This window comes from Gracilinanus agilis, chromosome 1, assembly GCF_016433145.1.
Source record: "Gracilinanus agilis isolate LMUSP501 chromosome 1, AgileGrace, whole genome shotgun sequence".
In the NCBI taxonomy this organism is placed as follows: Eukaryota; Metazoa; Chordata; class Mammalia; order Didelphimorphia; family Didelphidae; genus Gracilinanus; species Gracilinanus agilis.
Genome location: NC_058130.1, coordinates 654480345 through 654497930, shown reverse-complemented (window position 1 = coordinate 654497930; position 17586 = coordinate 654480345).

Below are 17586 nucleotides of genomic sequence, written 5' to 3'. Positions count from 1 at the left end.
TTTATTTTCTAGGATTCCCAATTTAGTCTTGTTAATATAAAATTTGGAAGTCAGGCCAGACATTTTTAAATATTTTATTAACAGAAAGGAAAAGGTGAGAGCAGAGAGAGGAAATAGTTCATTCCTAAAGGAAGGATTAACATATAGCCTCCATTTATCTTCCTATTCTGCCTATACTCTACCCCAAGTGAGTGTGAAAACCCCTACCCCTTTTAAGATTATAATAGCATTAGCCTTTATGATCATTTTCATAACACAATCTTTAGTTTTGAGTTAATAGTCAAATAAAATAGTTTGCTTTAGAGAAAAAAATTATAAAGCTTAGCTAAGAAAAACTGAGTTTAAGGTGGTATCAAATCTTGCTTGCATCTTGACCTTAAGTCTCTAACCCAAGAGTTTTCACTTAGCTCACCACACCCTTATTTTTTGTGTAACAAGACAGTTGGACAGGTGGTGAAGAACTACTCTTTTTTGTATGAGAAGATAGTCAGAAAGGCACCCAAATGTTGATTCCTTGTATTTCATAATATTTGTCAGCAGAAAAAAAACAAATAGCCCCCAACCCCTTATTGCAAAGGCCTTGGAAAGGTCAGCTATATTAATAGACATAATTTACCAATGTGAACCAGATTTTCTTTGTCTACCATCAGCAACTTTTAATTTAATCAACCAAAAACTGAAAACATCCCTACTTAACACTTTGTTAGCCATCAAGAGAATTCAGAAGTCACTTACTTAAAGAGTTAACACATTCGGAAACTCAGTTAGGAATTTGTGAATCCTTTTGAAAAAAGTTTACACCTTCAGAGGATAGGAGGTGTGAATCCCATGGACAATGCCCCACCTTGGCAATGCTAGGTAATTTGGAAGCTGTGGCTGGCCCCTGTGAAAGGGGGAAGAGACAAGAAGTCACTATAAAAGCCCTGAACTTCTTCAGCTGGGAAGGGTCTTCTGCAAGCAGTCTTCTGGAGATAGTCTTTCAGAAAGTCTTCTTTGGCCTGAATCTGGATTTTGGGAGTTAGACTGCATCTTGGGAGTGAGTAACTGATCTTCTTTTCATGGCTTCTGGAGAGAGATTAGTTTTGGAGAGGCATTTACTTCTTGGAGGAGGATGTGTAGGAGGAATTCCAGGTCCTCTGGTTGAAGGTTAATAAGCCCTGCTGAGCTGAGGCTAGCACAGGAGCAATATTTAGTGTGATAGGGTAGAGATATTCTGTATTGCCTTTTTGTATTTCTCTACTTTCACTCTTTCCACCCTTTTTGTAAATAAAAGTTATTAAAATAATTTTGACTTGAGCTATTATACTTTAAATCAGGGACCACAGTATTATTATAAAATTCTCATATATTTTAGTCAAATCCTTAATTAAATTCCTTACACCACCCATAATCTTCTTTTTAACACCTGCTAGTTTAATCAGCACTTGCATCATTAATTAATAACTGCTCATGTGAAAGATTTTGTATCCCTTCTCTTTTAATACTGATTGTATTTTCTGTCACTATATTATCAGTTTTCTTGGCATAAAAAAAGGCTATCGCCTAAGGCTCAGGGTCTCTGGTCTTGATCTTGACCAGGGTCTGTCTTTATTAGGAGTTTGGCTTTCTCCCAATAAACCTATTTGTTTGGAGTGTCTGTACTGATGTGATAAAATTTGCCACACCCAGTAGTGGGAGCAGTCCATGAGTTAGTTCAAACATAGATGTCCAATGAGTACAGTCCACTCTGGCCTTGGTTTATCCAATTCTCTCTACTCGTGTATTCTCACAAGTCAGGCCTGATAAGCCAACTGCTACCCTTTCTCCTTCATTTTTGCAGCCCAGGGGACATTTGTCCCATCTTGTTGTCCCCTGTGTTAATTGCTTGCCTTTCCACTGATCTCAGGAGGGCTCCAGAGTTTAAATACTATCTTCATGATCAAGGTCCCCTTAATAATTTCCTTCCCATGGTCTTTAACTGGGAATTTTTAATTTGTTCTTTTTCTAGGTTTTTTTTTAGTTGCATGCTAAATTTATTAATTTCCTTTTTCTCTATTTTGTTGATATAAGCACTCAGGGATATACATTTTCTCCCAAGTTCTGCTTTGGCTTTATCCCCTAAATTTTGATATGTTGTCTTCTCATTGTCATTCTCTTCAATGAAATCATTGATTGTTCCTATGATTTGCTTTTTGACATTCCATTTTTGAAGAATCATATTATTAGTTCCAAATTAAATTTTAATTTACCTTTCCATGAACCATTATTGATTATTATTTTATTGCATTATGATATAAAAGTTGCATTTATTATTTTTGATTTTATGCATTTTATTGTGATGTTTTTATGCCATAATACATGGTCAATCTTTGTATATGTATCATGTGCTACTAAAAAGAAGGCTGTCTTGACATTTTTAGCCTCTAGGACTTTGGACCCTCTCTAGGGCCTGGGAATTTAAGGGAGTGGGTCCGAGGCACTCTTTTACTGATGTAGCTCTCATCATGGGATCCTGAAGTTAGCCTCCACCCTATTCCAGAACCTAGAGCTGTAGGTGGGGATGACATGTTGGGGGTAGTCAGCCAGCACTCCTCTGCTGTTATACTTCTGGTTCACCATTATCCCATGAAAATTGACTCTTCTATGCCTACCTTTCAGGTTGTATTCAGTGGGAGAGTCCTCTGACTCCGTTTTGCTGTTGGATTTGAATTCCTGTATTTGTGAAGGTCTTTTAAAAGATTGGTATGGAAATGTAGTCATAGTGGTTTTGACTTTTTCTTGCTACTAAGCTGCCATCTTGACTATCACCTCAATACCTCATTTATGCAAAACTGTTTTCTAATTTTCACAAGAGGTTTTCTTAATTAGTGAATTCTTATTCCAAAAGCAGAAGTCTTTGAGTTTTTCAAACACTAGGTGAGAAAGGTGATATATCCTTGTATATTGTAGATCTATTCTATTGATCTACCTTTCTTTTTCTCAGCCAGTAACAGATTGTTTTGATGATTACTGCTTTATGTTATAGGTTGAGATCCAGTGCTGCTAGACAACTTTTCTTCACCTTTTTTCATTAATTCCTTTGATATTCTTGACCTTTTCTTCTTTCAGATGAATTGTTATTTTTTCTACTTCTATAAAATAATTATTTGGTAATTTTATTGGTATGTCACTGAATAAGTAAATTTAAGTTTGAATTGTCATTTTTATTATATTAGCCCAGCCTACTCATATGCAATTAATATTTTTCTAATTGTTTATATCTGACTTTATTTGTGTAAAAATGTTTTTAATTGTTTTCTTTTAATTCCTGTGTTTGCCTTGGCAAGTAGATTCCCAGATATTTTATATTGTCCAGTTTTTTTTTCTAAAACTCTTAACTTCTGTCTTGAAATCAATACTGTTCATTGGTTCCAAGGTAGAAGAGCAGTAAGGGCTGGGCAATTAGGGTTAAGTGACTTGCCCAGTTTCACATACCTAGGAAGTATCTGAGGCCAAATTTGAACCTAGGACCTCCTGTCTCTAGGCCTGTCTCTCAATCCACTGAACCACCTAGGTGCCCCTGTCTAGTTATTTTATTTATATATTTATTTGTTTTTAAACCCTTAACTTCTATATGTTGGCTCCTACATGTAAGAGTGGGAAGGATGGGCAATGGGGGTCAAATGATTTGCCCAGGGTCACACAGCTGGGAAGTGTCTGAAGCTGGATTTGAACCTAGGACCTCCCATCTCTAGGCCTGACTCTCAATCCACTGAGCTCCACAGCTGCCCCTGCTGTCTAGTTATTTTAAGTGGAATTTTTCTTCCTGTCTCTTGCTGTTGAACTTTGTTCATAACATATAGAAATGTTGTTGATATATATGGATTTATTATGCACCTTGCAACTATACTAAAGCTATTAATTATTTCAATGATTTTTAGTTGATTATTAAAATGATGAAGGTCAAGATTAAAAGAGAGAATAATATTTTAATAAAAGCTATGCTGATAGAGATAAATCATTAGACCACACGCCTGTAAGTATTCAAACTGCTGCATCAGTCATTTTACCTTTCGTATCTTCGCGTGCTCAGGTAACTAAAAAGCCCGCCCCTCCTGACTCTTGGAGTCTTATCCCCTCTCTTACATCATCATGCTTCCTGTCTGCCATGAGGAATCATGGGAAATGTAGTTTTCCAAAGTCCCCTGAAATGTCCACTGGAAGTTTGTCATATAATCTACATACCTAAACGCTCAAATGAGCCCCAAATACTTCTAAATAGAACCCCAAGTGATTTTAACTAGCACATTCTCTTTGATTATCTAAGTATACCATCATATCATCTGCATACTGATAATTTAGTTTCCTCATTGCCTACTTTAATTCCTTCAATTTCTTTATTTTCTTGTTGCTCAAGCTAGCATTTCTAGTATAATATTAAATAATAAAGTTAATAAATGGCATCCTAACTTCACCCCTTATCTTACTGCAAAGGTTTCTAACTTATCCCCATTGTAAATCGTACTGATGGTTTTGGTTAATGCTACTTATCATTTTAAGGAATGGCTGATCTATTCCTATGCCTTTAACTTTTTTCTTTTAAAATGGGAATAGGTACTATATTTTCTCAAAGGTTTTTTTTTCTGAATCTATTAAGGTAGTCATGTGATTTCTATTAGTTTGGTTATTGATAAGGTCAATTATGATGATAGTTTCCCTAATAAAACAAGTCCTGTCTTCCTGGTGTAAATCTAACCTGGTCTCATATTCTTTTAGTCCCTTTACTAATATTTTATTTAAAAAAATGTACATCCATATTCATTAATGAAACTGCCCCATAATTTTCTTTCTCTGTTTTTTAACTCTTCTTGGCCTAGGTAACATGACTATATTGTTATTTAAAAACAAACAAACAAACATTATTTTTCCGCTTATTTTCCCAAATGTTTTTATATTGTTGTATTAATAGATTATTAAATGAAATAATTCACTTGTGAAATACTCTCCCCCTGATATTTTTTCTTGGCGAGTTCATTGATGACTCATTCAAATTCTTTTTCTAGAATTATTTAATTTCTATTTTGTCTTTTGTTAATCTGGGCAATTTATATTTTTTGGTAAATATCAATTACCAATGGTTTATTCCATTCCATCTTTTTTTCCCCTTTTGAGTCAAGGTCACCCGTTATTACTGCCACTATGTGATATTGTACTAGAAATGCTGGCTGTAGCAATGAGAGGAGAAAAAGAAATTGAAGGGATTAATTTAGACACTGAGGAAACTAAACTATTACTCTTTGTAGATGATATGATGGTATACTTACAGAATCTGAGAAAATCAACGAAAAAGCTAGTGCAAATAATCATTTTTGCAAAGTTTCAGGATTCAAAATAAATCCACACAAATCATAAGCATTTCTATTTATTTGCAATGAAAGTCAGTGGCCAGAGTTAGAAAATCTCCATTTAAAATCACTCTATGAAACATATTTGGGAATCTATCTGCCATGACAAACTCAAGAATTATATGAACACAACTACAAAACACTTTACACAATTAAAATTACATCTAAACAACTGGGAAATCATTAATTTTTCATGGGTAGTATGAACTAATATAATAAAAATGACAATTCTTCCAAAACTAATGTACTTATTTAGTGCTATATCTATCAAAGTACCAGAAAACATTTTTATACAATTAGAAAAAAATGACAAAGTTCATTTGGAAGAACAAAAGATTAAGTATATAAAGGTAACTAATAAAAAAGAAACAACATTATGGATGGAGATCTAATCATACCAGATCTTATATTGTACTATAAACTGGTGATCATCAAAACAATATGGTACTGAAAAATCTGGTTAAGATGGCGGCAGAGTAAAAAGCAGCTGCTTAACCACTCCTAACCAAAACATATAGGACTCCTCAGGAAGACATAAAAACAAATCCAGAGGAAAGAAGGGACTCCACAACAGGGCACAGCATTGAAGGTATGTCGAATTGGGGCATTTCCATGCTATAAGGGGGTGAAATAGCTCTCACTAAAACGCAAGTTGAGCAACCCCCTCCCCCACCCCACACCACCTACAGTGCCAAAGCCAGCGCACAAGAGCTAGAGCAAGCTTGGGGCACCCATTAAGTCCTTGGCAGCTACCTGAGATCATCAGGGCCTGTTCCTGAGAGCAGCAATACTTAAGACCCCAAGAGGCTAAAGAACGCGCGTGGACTTTGAATGCAGACCCTGAGCGCAGGCATAAGCGCGGGCTCTTGAGTCCATGGATCCTGAGCGCAGGAGCGGACTCGGATCCTGAGCACTGAAGTGGACCTTGAGAGAGGACCCAGTGCAAAGGGGTGCACGACTGTGGAAACAGCACCCTGAAACTATTAAAGGAGCCTCAAACAGAGGAACAAACAAGGGGACCACCAGGAGGCTTAACCCTGAGAACAATGAGATCTGAGACTTCAGGAGCCTAGAGAGTGCAAATAGACTCTAGATGTGAGGAAAAATCTGAGAGGGCCCAGGGCTAACAATGGCAAGCCATTCTCAAGAATGTCAAAAGAAGAAGATCATCAAGAAAAAATCTGCAACACTGGACAACTTTTACACAGAGAAAGTTAAGACAGCAGAGCAAACAGCAGAGGAGAACAAACAAGTAATCACATCCAAACCTTCCCAAAATAATGAAAACTGGTCACAAGCTATTGAAGAGTTCAAATCTGAGATGATGAGAAAGATGGAAGAGGTCTGGCAAGAAAATAATAGTTTAAAGGCAGAATTTCACAATTGGAAAGTGAGGCAAGTCAACTGAAGACAAGAAATGACCAGATTGAAAAAGAAAACCAAAAGACTATAACCGAAAACCAGTCCCTAAAGGTTAGAATTGAGCAATTAGAAGCTAATGATTTCTCAAGACAGCAAGAACAAATAAAACAAAGTCAAAAGACTGATAAAATAGAAGGTAACATGAAATATCTCACTGAGAAATTGACAGACCAAGAAACAGGGCTAGAAGAGACAATTTGAGAATAATCGGTCTTCCTGAAAAAACGGAAATTAATAGAAATTTGGACTCCACACTAAAAGAAATCATTCAACAAAATTGCCCTGAAGTTCTACAACAAGAGGGCAATATAGACATTGAAAGGATCCATAGATCACGCACTACACTAGACCCAGGAAAGACAACCCCCAGGAATATAATAGCCAAATTCAAGAGCTTCCAAATAAAAGAAACAATCTTACAAGAAGCCCAAAAGAGACAATTCAAATATCAAGGAACACCAATCAGAATCAAACAGGATCTGGCAGCCTCTACACTAAAGAAAACCACAAGGCTTGGAATATGATATTCAGAAAGGCAAGAGAGCTGAGCCTTCAACCACAGATCAACTACCCATCAAAAGTGACTATATATTTCCAGGGGAAAGTATGGGCATTCAACAAAATTGAAGAAGTAAGAGAAGTGAATGACATCCTAGAAAAATTAGATTTAATAAATATGTGGAACAAAATAAATAAGGACAAAAAGGAATACACCTTCTTTTCAGCTGGACATGGTACATTCACAAAGATTGACCATGTAATAGGGCATAGAAACATTGCAAACAAATGCAAAAGAGCAGAAATAATAAATGTAACTTTCTCAGTACATGATAAAACAAAAATAATAATTAGTAAGGGCACCTGGACAGGCAAATGAAAAACTAATTGGGAATTAAATAATATGATTCTCCAAAACGAATTAGTCAAAGAAGAAATCATAGAAACAATCAACAATTTCATTGAAGAGAATGACAATGATGAGACATCCTACCTAACTCTGTGGGATGCAGCCAAGGCAGTACTTAGGGGTCAATTTATATCCTTGAGTGCATATATTAACAAATTAGGGAGGGCAGAGATTAATGAATTGGGCATGCAACTCAAAAAACTAGAAAGCGAGCAAATTAAAAATCCCCAGATGAAAACTAAATTAGAAATACTAAAAATCAAGGGAGAAATTAATAAAATCAAAAGTAAGAGAACTATTGAATTAATAAATGAGACTAGAAGCTGGTATTTTGAAAAAACAGATAAAATAGACAAAGTACTGGTCAATATAATAAAAAAGTAATGAAGAAAACGAAATTGACCGTATTAGAGATGAAAAGGGAGACCTCACCTATAATGAAGGGGAAATTATGGCAATCATTAAGAACTATTTCGCCCAATTATATGGCAATAAATATAACAATGTAGGAGATATGGATGAATATTTACAAAAATATAAATTGCCTAGATTAACAGAAGAAGAAATAGAATACCTAAATAATCCCATATCAGAAAAAGTAATTGAACAAGCCATCAAAGGACTCCCTAAGAAAAAATAACCAGGGCCTGATGGATTCACAAGTGATTTCTATCAGACATTCAAAGAGCAACTAATCCCAATACTATACAAATTATTTGATATGATAAGCAAAGAAGGAGTCCTACCAAATTCCTTTTGTGACACAAATATGGTACTGATTCCAAAGCCAAGGAGATCAAAAACAGAGAAAGAAAACTCCCTAATGAAAATAGATGCAAAAATCTTAAATAAAATACTAGCAAAGAGACTCCAGCAAGTAATTAAGAAGATCATCCACCATGATCAGGTGGGATTTATACCAGGAATGCAAGGACGGTTCAACATTAGGAAGACCATCCACATAATTGACCGTATCAACAATCAACAATCTAACAAACAAAAATCACATGATTATCTCAATAGATGCTGAAAAAGCCTTTGACAAAATACAGCATCCATTCCTATTGAAAACACTGAAAAGTATAGGAATAGAAGGACCTTTCCTAAAAATAATAAAAGGTATATATCTCAAGCCATCAATAAGCATTATATGCAAAGGGGATAAATTAGAAGCCTTCACAAGAAGATCAGGAGTGAAACAAGGATGCCCATTGTCTCCTCTATTATTTAACATTGTATTAGAAACATTAGAAGTGGCAATTAGAGAAGAAAGAGAAACTGAAGGTATCAAAATAGGCAATGAGGAGACTAAGCTATCACTCTTTGCAGATGATATGATGGTCTACTTAAAAAAAATCCTAGAGAATCAACTAAGAAGCTTGTAGAAATAATCAAAAACTTTAGCAAAGTTGCAGGATACAAAATAAATGCACATAAATCATCAGCATTTCTGTAAATTTCCAACACATCAGAGCAGCAAGAGGTAGAAAGAGAAACACCATTTAAAATCACCCTAGACAATATAAAATACTTAGGAATCTATCTACCAAAACAAACACAGCAATTAAATGAAAACAACTACAAACACTTTCCAAACAAATAAAACTGGATCTAAACAATTGGAAAGCCATTGATTGCTCCTGGGTAGGTCAAGCTAACATAATAAAAATGACAATTCTACCCCAATTTATTTACCTATTTAGTGCCATACCTATCAAGCTACCAATAAACTTCTTTACTGAATTAGAAAAAACTATAACAAATGTCATTTGGAATAACAAAATATCAAGAATATCAAGGGAAATAATGAAAAAAAATGTGAAGGAAGGGGGCCTAGCTGTACCAGATATTAAACTATACTATAAAGCAGCAGTCATCAAAACAATATGGTGCTGGCTAAGAGACAGAGAGGAGGATCAATGGAATAGACTTGGGGTAAATGACATCAGCAAGACAGTGTATGATAAACCCAAAGAGCCCAACTTTTGGGACATGAATCCACTATTTGACAAAAACTGCTGGGAAATTTGGAAAACAATATGGGAGAGATTAGGTCTAGATTAACATCTCACACCCTGCTCCAAGATGAATTCAGAATGGATGAATAACTTGAATATAAAGAGGGAAACTATAAATGAGTTAAGTGAACACAAAATACCATACCTGTCAGTTCTCTGGGAAAGGAAAGATTTTAAAACCAAGCAAGAGCTAGAGAAAATTACAAAATGTAAATTAAATGCTTTTGATTATATTAAATTAAAAAGCTTTTGTACAAACAAAATCAATGTAGTCAAAATCAGAAGGGAAACAACCAATTGGGAAAAATCTTTTTAACAAAAATCTCTGACAGGGTTCTAATTCCTGAAATATACAAGGAGTTAAATCAATTGTATAAAAAAATCAAGCCATTCCCCAATTGATAAATGGGCAAGAGACGTAAATAGGCAATTTTCAGGTAAAGAAATCAAAAGTATCAATAAGCACATGAGAAAGTGTTCTAAATCTCTAATAATTAGAGAAATGCAAATCAAAACAACTATGAGGCATCACCTCACACCTAGCTGATTAGCTAAAATTAAAGAAGGGGAGAGTAATGAATGTTGGAGTGTATGTGTCAAAATTGGGACATTAATGCATTGCTGATGGAGTTGTGAACTGATCCAAACATTCTGGCTGGCAATTTGGAACTATGCTCAAAGGGCTATAAAAAATGCCTGCCCTTTGATTCAGCAATACCATTGTTGGGTTTGTACCCCAAAGAGATCATAAATAAACAGACTTGTATGAAAATATTTTTAGCTGCACTTTTCATGGTGGCACAGAACTGGAAAAGGAGGGGATGCCCTTCAATTGGGGAATGGCTGAACAAACTGTGGTATATGCTGGTGATGGAATACTATTGTGCTCAAAGGAATAATAAACTAGAGGAATTCCAGGTGAACTGGAAAGACCTCCAGGAACTGATGCAGAGCTAAAGGAACAGAGCCAGAAGAACACTGTACACAGAGACTGATATACTATGGTAAGATCAAATGCAATGGACTTCTGTACCAGCAGCAATGCAAAGACACAGAACCGCTCTGAGGGATTTATGGTAAAGAACGCTACCCACATTCAGAGGAAGGACTGCAGGAGAGGAACCATATAAGAAAAACAATTGCTTGAACTCATGGGTTGAGGTTGACATGATTGGGGATGTAGACTTGAAACTACCACACCAATGCAACTAACAACAATTTGTAAATAGGTTTTGATCAGTGACACATGTTAAAACCAGTGGAAATATGCATTGGCCATGGGTGGGGGGAGTGAGGGCGGTGAAGGGGGAAAGTAGGAACATGAATCATGTAACCATGTTAAAAATGAATATTAATAAATGTTTAAAAAAACAACATGGTACTATCTAAGAGAGAAAAGAATGGATCAATGGAATAGATTTGGGTTAAATGACCTCAGCATGATAATGTGTTTGATAAACGCAAAAATTTCAGCTTTTGGAACAAGAACCCAAAAACCTGCTGCGAGAATTATAAACCAGAATGGGAGAAAATAAGTTTAGATCAACATCTCGTACCCTATGCCAAGATAAATTCAAAATGGGTAAATGATTTAAATATAAAGAGTAAAATTAGAAGTAAGTTAGGTGGACATAAAATAATATACCTGTCAGATCTATGTGAAAGGAAAGAATTTTAGACCAAGAAAGAGCTATGGAACATTACAAAATATAAAAGTAATAATTTTGATTACATTAAATTAAAAAAGTTTTGTACAAACAAAACCAATGCAATCAAAATTAGAATGGAAGCAACACACTGCAGAGAAAAAAAATTATAACAAAATCCTCCGACAAACATTTAATTTCTCAAATTAATAAAAAACTAAGTCAAATGTGCAAGAAATCAAGCAATTCTCTAATTGACAAATGGTCAAGGGATATGATTAGGCAGTTTTCTGAAGGGAATGTAAGGAATTAAATTAAGGGTTTGACTAAAATATATGAGAGTTATAAGGTAATTCTGTGTTCATCTATTTAAAAAATATTGTAGCTGAAGTCAAATTGACTTTTAAAAGTTTTATTTACAAAAAAGTAGAAAGAGTGAAAGTAGAAAAATATAAGAGAGTAGGGAAGGAGTCTAGCCAATCACCCTAAATGTTGCTCTGGTCCCAATTCAACCAAGGCAGGGCTCATTAACCTGTCTGCTATAGGACTCAGTGGTGAATTAATCAACCTACTCGACCTCCCCCAAGAAGGGGAGGCCTCTTTGGATCTAATCTCTCCAGAAACCAGGAAAGGAATGTCAGCTTTTCACTCACCCAAGCCAAAGCTCCAAAGGGAGAAGATCCAGAAGTAGTCTTACCAGAAGCAGTCCAATAACCAGAGTCCTAGGTCTAAGTTGTAGCTCCAAGCCACAGTCCCAGTTCAAGATCCTCCAACCTGAAAATTCAGGAGGAAGACCTCTTGGACATGAAGTTCATAACCTTTTATAGTCCCTTTTTTATAGCACTTCCTATCTGTTCCTCCACTTTATTGGAGACAATTTAAATTTGTCTTTAAATTGGCTTAGCATTGCCCAAGCAGTGCTCAGTCACTTCTGGGAGTTGTCACCCACTTTAGTAAGTGGCTTGTGAACTTCCCCAATTCAGTGTTAAGTAGGGGTGTTTTCAGTTTTTGTTGGTTAATTTAAAAATAGGCAAGGGGAGAGTCAATACCATTTTCACAAAACCAAAACTGTCAATAATCACATGAAAAAATGTTCTAAATCCCTCCTGATTAGAGAACTGCAAATCAAAACAACTCTGAGATACCACCACCTTACACCTAGCATATTTCCCAATATGTCAATAAAGTGAAATAATAAATGCTGGAGATGATGTGGTAAAATGGGGATATTAATATATTACTGGTGGTGCTGTGAATGGATCCAACCATTCTGGATGGCAATTTGGAATTACATCTAAAGGACTTCACAAGAATGCACACCATTTGATCCAGCCATACAACTATTAGGTTTCTACCCTAAAAGTATAATAATGATAAGTATATTTACAAAATATCCATGGCTGTGGTCTTTGTGGTAGCTAAAAATTGGAAAATGAGGGGGTGTACCTCAATTGGGAAATGGCTGAACAAATTGTGGTATATGATGGTGATGGAATACCAATGTGTTGTAAGGAATAATGAATTGGAGAATTTCAATATCAAATATAATAATCTCCAGGAACTGATGCAGAGTGAAATAAACTGAACCAAGAGAACATTATGCACAAAAATTGAAACATTGTGGAACAATCCAATGTATTGAACTTTGCTACTACAAGATAATCCCAAGGGACTTATGAGAAAGAATGCTATCCACATTGAGAGAAAGAACTGTGGGAGTAGAAATACAGAAGAAAAACTTATGAATTATTTGTTTATTTAGGTATATTATTGGAGGTTTTGGTTTTAAAGGATTGCTCTTTTGTAAAAAATTAATAACATGGAAATAGGTATAAGTGTTAACATTTGTATAACCCAATGGAAGTACTTGTTGGCTCTGGAAGTGTGGAGAGAAGGAATGCAAAGAAATTGAGTCATCTAAACATGGAAAAATGTTTTAAAATAATCAAATAATAAAAAGCAAATAAAAAAGTAAAATAAAAAGAAATCACTTAATTTCATTTGCCTAGCCTTTCCCCTCAGACTCTAAAATTTATTCCTAGGACTGAAAGTAAGAGTTTAAAGAAGAAAAAATAAAGAGAAATATCTTGTGTCATTCATTAGAATGTATACTCTTTAGATTTTTTTTGTATTAAATATGTATTACTGTACTTTTTGTGGTGGAAAAAATTGGAAAATGAGTGTATGTCCCTCAATTGGGGAATGGCTGAACAAATTGTGGAAGGAATGATATGAATCGATGGACTTGTATAAAAACTGGAAAGACCTACATGAACATATGTTGGGTGAAATAGACAGAACCAAGAGAATATTATAAATAGCAATTGAAACATTTTGGTTTGATCATCTGTAACTCACTTTGCTACTAAAAGCAATTCAATGATCCAGGATAATTCTCAGGGATTTAAGAGAAAGAATGCTATCCACATCTAGAGAAAGAAATGTGGGAGTAGGAATCCAGGAGAAAACATGATTTACTACTTTTTCATATGGATAAATGATTTGGGGTTTTTGTTTTAAAAGATTACTCTTTTTAAAAAATGAATGATATGAAAAATTTTTTTTGAGTGATAATACATGTATAACTCAATGGAATTCCTTGTCAGTTCTGCGAGGGGATATGGAATATAGGAGTGAGACAAGAATCAAGTAACCTTGGAAAAAATTAAAAAATAAAATATAGTAAAACAAAAATAATGTAAACTCTTTAAAGACAGAAACTAGTTTTTTTGTTCTTTTTTCTGCTGCCAATAACTAACTTCATGTCAGAATGGAACAAAATACCAGGAATGTAAAAGTGCTTTAAATATTCTCATTGAGTTATTATGAAATGCTTAGCTTTTCAGATTCACTTAAAAGAGTCAACCCTGTCCTCCTAGAAAACATCTTTTGTTGTCAATTTCACTATGATGACCATTTTTTCTGCACTTCAAATGGAATCTGTCATCTGACCAAGAATATTTCTTTTGAAAATTTTCATTACAAGAATGCTTTCTTTTCTTTGATGCTGTATTGAACCAGAAAATATGAGACGTGGTCATCTCAACTACTAAGAGAAAGAATACTGAATTGAATGCCTGAAACCTGAGGGTCAGCATGATAGAAGTTTTTAATTCTTTACATATTTTCAAAACATATTTGAGTTTTATAAAATACAAAAACAAAAGCAATGAAAAATCTATTTTTAAGTGGTAAACTCCTAATAAAGTATCTGGGTATGGACATCTGCAGTGATGAGTAGATAGCAAGAATGTTACAAGTTTCTCCCTTAAACAAAATAAGCCAAGGAACATTATCCAAAGTTTTCTGGGGAAAAGTTTTTGTGGCACTTAAGAAAGAGAGCCTTGGTGAATTATTCCAGATTTTCAGTTATCTATGCCCCTGGCCTGCACTAATCCTCTTCACCTGAATAGATAAGGGATAAATGAATGAACTTCTCTTAATGTTTTAATTTAAGTAATTTGATTAATTAATGATTTAAAGTACATTTGATAAATCCAAAAATTTGATGATCTTCCTGTAATTATTTCATCTTCTAATTTCAAAACTTTCACACCAATTTATATTAATAGGCCACATCTGACTGAATTAGTTACTCAGATTAAAAAATAAAATAATACTGACACATACTCAATAAAGATATTGTTAGAAGGCAAACAGAATCTTTCTTATCACAGACTTATGAAATGAAATCCAATTATGAAATGAATATTATTTCCTCAAATTACATAATATACAAGTATTTATACATAAATGAGTAACTAAACATTGTGAAATTGGTATATATGTACATATATGCATATATATGTATATAGGCAGATCTCTTTAATCCATATTTTGAATAAAATAATTCATCTTGATGATTAAAGGAATTCTTAGAGTCAATTAAACTGTGATTTCAAAAAGCATCTATTATCTCTACATTTAAATATATTCTGTTATCCTTAAGGAGAACCATAAAACAGTAATGATAGTAGGTTATCATTTTTAATTGATCAAATAGAATCAAGTAGATTATATGTGTGAACACAAACATATAGCTATATATTACTTTACGGTATATATTCAGCTATGTAGATATAGACAAGGATAGATATATTAGAATTTAATACAGGGAAATTTTATAAAAACAGATAAAATGAAGCATAAGTTTGCTATAAATAACTATCTTGATGAGATAAGTTTATTTTGATATTTTCTTTATTCAATTTCTTTGTTTTATATATTTTATTTTTTGTCCTAGTAACAACTCTGAGAAAAGAAAAATACCTATAGAAATTGGGTTAATTGAGCTGCCCAGGGTCACCTAGCCAAGAACTATCTTACTCCAGATTTAAATCCAGGTCCTTCTGATACCACTACTGAATCTCTATCCACTGTGCCATCTGGCTTCCCCATGCCTTCTCTTTTCAACTAATAAAATAAAGCTTATGCAGTGTATGCTAATTAATTAGATCTGAATGAGGATGAGAATGAAATTATTTATGATTCAAGGGTACCTACTTTCAATTCAAGTTAAGTTTTTATTTCATTCACTGCATTAAAGGATCTTTTCTAAGTTTTTTTCATATGGTTACTGATTTTATTATTTATGTTTGATCAACTTTTATTTGCATATAATTACCTCTACTAGTTGAGCCAACTAGGTGGATCATCAAATGGGCTATTGATTCTAGAATTATGTTGGTGAACCTACAAAATGTGCACTGGAAGGGGCTAGTTCTTTCCCCTCTCCTCCCATGCCTGAGGATATTTCTCACACCACCCACCTAGCTGCCCAGCAGTCCAATGAGAGGGCTTTTCCCCTCTTCTTTCTGGGCTAAGGGGTGGGGAACTCACAAGCAGTGCAAGAGACAGTTTGTGCACTTGGTCACTAAAAGGTTTGCCATCATAGGCCTAGAATAAAGAAGATCACAATTCAAATCTGGCCTCAAATATTTAGCTATTATAAGACTGTGGACAAGCCATTTAACCCCTATCTGCATCACCTGTAAAATGTAATAAACAAACAAACAAATAAATAATAGCACCTATTCTCAAGGGTTGCTGTGAGTTTCAAATGAGGTATTTGCAATGTTCTTAGGATGGTGTCAGGCATGGAGTAGGCAATAAATAAGTAGTTCCTTTCCCTTTCTCTTTGCCCATCTAGACAACCATGATTTACATTTATCTATCTATCTATCTATCTATCTATCTATCTATCTATCTATATCTATATCTATATCTATATCTATATCTATATCTATATCTATCTATCTATCTATCTATCTATCTATCTATCTATCTATCTATCTATATATATATATATATACCTTGAACAGTTCCCTATAATGAATCAATCAATAATGAATATATATCAAGTGTCTCTTATGTTCTAGAAACATTGTTAGTGGCTATAGCTATGAAGGCAAAAATAAAATAGCATTTATCCTTTTGGGGTTTATAGTCTATTAAACTTCATTTTGATAAGAACGTTAGTTTTTGTACTTGTAGCTCTAGTGTTAGGCAGTTTGTTTACTTTTATATTTAATAAATTTAATTTGATGGTTATCAGAAGGCAATAAATAACATTAGTGATTTAAGTTATGTAACCTTCACCTTAACAACTGAATGTTTTAATTTTTAATTAAAAGTTATTACAAAATAGAATCTACCTTTTACCTTTTAAGAATTATTGAGTTAAGATGTGTGTAAGAAAATTACAGAGAGAAGGAAATGTAATGGGAATGAGGGAAGAGTATATAAAAGGAAGAAGGTATTAAACATTAGAGAGCATAGGAATTAAAGGAACTTTTTTATGTACTAAGTAGTTTCTTTCTAAAGCTATTAATAATCATTTGGGGATAAACTCACTCTTCCAAATCAGATGACAAGTAAAACAAGGATACATATCACCACTTGCCAGAAGCCAACTCTATAGATAGCACATGGGTCGCCAAACTGGGATGAGGAAAATGGCTCTGGGACTACAAGAGGGCCAAGACTGACAGATAAAATGCAGAAAAATATCTTGGTGAGCAGTGACAAAGTTTAATGATTTGGGGTACACAATTTATAGGGTAAATGTTGTAAAAGGATTAGGTAAACTTCTTGCAGAGGCAATGATTTATAAGATAGACAATAGATATAAATTACCTTAGTGGTTCTCAATAAGAGCTTTCTATAGGTGATAAATCAATATGTCAATGTGTGACTACCTAGCCGAGTTTCTCATAGAATTTAATTTCTTG